Raw genomic sequence first — 1,568 nt, 5'->3', positions numbered from 1 at the left:
ATTATTAAAAGAAAACAAACACACACATTCAAAGTCAAGTAACAAGATCTCCCGGGCGTTCTATGAGGTGACCCAACTACGTACATCAAGCCCCTGTTGTACTTGAGTTGTCACCTTTGTGATCAAGACCCTGCGGGTCGAAAGGTATAAGCGTTCGTTCATATTCTCCCATTTAATCCTCGTCTACTTCTTCCACCTTCAATATAATATACTTATGTAAAGACACCGATGCACTGTGTACGTGTATACATTTGTCCAACTATCGTATTTTCCCCGCTAGACAGGTGAGGAGGAATCGGGGTAGAGTATCCATCTCCCTAAGCCTTGTGGGGGAGGCAGGGAGGAGGGGCACCACATCGCCACCTGACAGAGAACTGCGCAGCTTTCCTTCCGCTTCCCCGTCCCCTTCCACGCCTCCTCCTCTCCGCTATCCCCCTATTTCTATAGCAGCTCACCTGGATGCCAGCCCAGGGAATTCCCGGACGAGCTATGCTTACGAGTCATCACTATTCCATGCAGGGTCCCTTATGGGAGCAAAGGAATTTAGTAAGACACACACACACATAGAGAGAGAGAGAAACATTAAATTCAGCTCAGGTACTGGCGAGGTCGCCACTAAACACTACTTCGCCGCTCGGGACTCCGCACAGAACCCTGTCTTTAATAGCCATGCATACATACATACATAACGTAAATATGTGAACATGTACTATACATACATATGCATGTGCATATGCAAAATATACTTTATAGATACATACACACACAAAGTTGAACGTAGCAGCATTTTCACAACTGTTGATCGCCCTAACGTTGGTGGCGTCATCGGAAGCGTGCCGGTCTAACATTCATTTAGCTGTGGGTTCGAATCCCGCACTTCTCTCCAATTCTTACTAGTGACTGTTAATGCCTTGCCCCAACTGTCCAAATGCATAAAAGGGGCAAATGGCCGCAACTTCTGTTTCTGGAGAGTGAGGGGAGGCGAGGACTTGTTGTCCGACATCTTCTCAGTGACGTTTCGACTACAAGGAGACATATTCAGAATAGAAAATACAATATGTGTGTAGCTCTTTTCTCTATTCGTCTGTCCCGAAGATGACTCCTTGTAGTTAAAGGTATATGGACAGCTCGTCCTTGACTCCTCACCGTCCCCAAAGCAGGATCTAGTGCGACTTGCGACTTGCTAGGTAAGACCACCCGCTTGCGCGGGATCGGTTTTTGTGGGAGGGGAAGAAGGTCTGCAAGAAAATAAAAATATAGTAGCGTATAAAAGAGGACTTCTGCCACCGGGCGATCTAGTGCAGTGGTCGGTAACCTGTGGCTGGTCACCTGTGTAGATCCAGAAACTTCTTACAAAATAATTATTCCATCAAAACAAAGACGTCATATACTGTGCATCTGTAAAACCATCCATACAAAATTATATAATTATACATACATACATATATATATTCAACTTCGAAATGACTTGTAGTCATCAATTATCATTTGTAGAAATGTCTTTTCCTAATTTGAACTTATTTATTTTTTGTGTTGCGTCTCCGACAGCACAAAATTTTTATCAAAAA

This window comes from Oratosquilla oratoria, chromosome 38 (genome assembly GCF_046742065.1).
Source record: "Oratosquilla oratoria isolate Oo_2021 chromosome 38, ASM4674206v1, whole genome shotgun sequence".
NCBI classification, from domain to species: domain Eukaryota; kingdom Metazoa; phylum Arthropoda; class Malacostraca; order Stomatopoda; family Squillidae; genus Oratosquilla; species Oratosquilla oratoria.
This window is presented reverse-complemented; position numbering follows the sequence as displayed.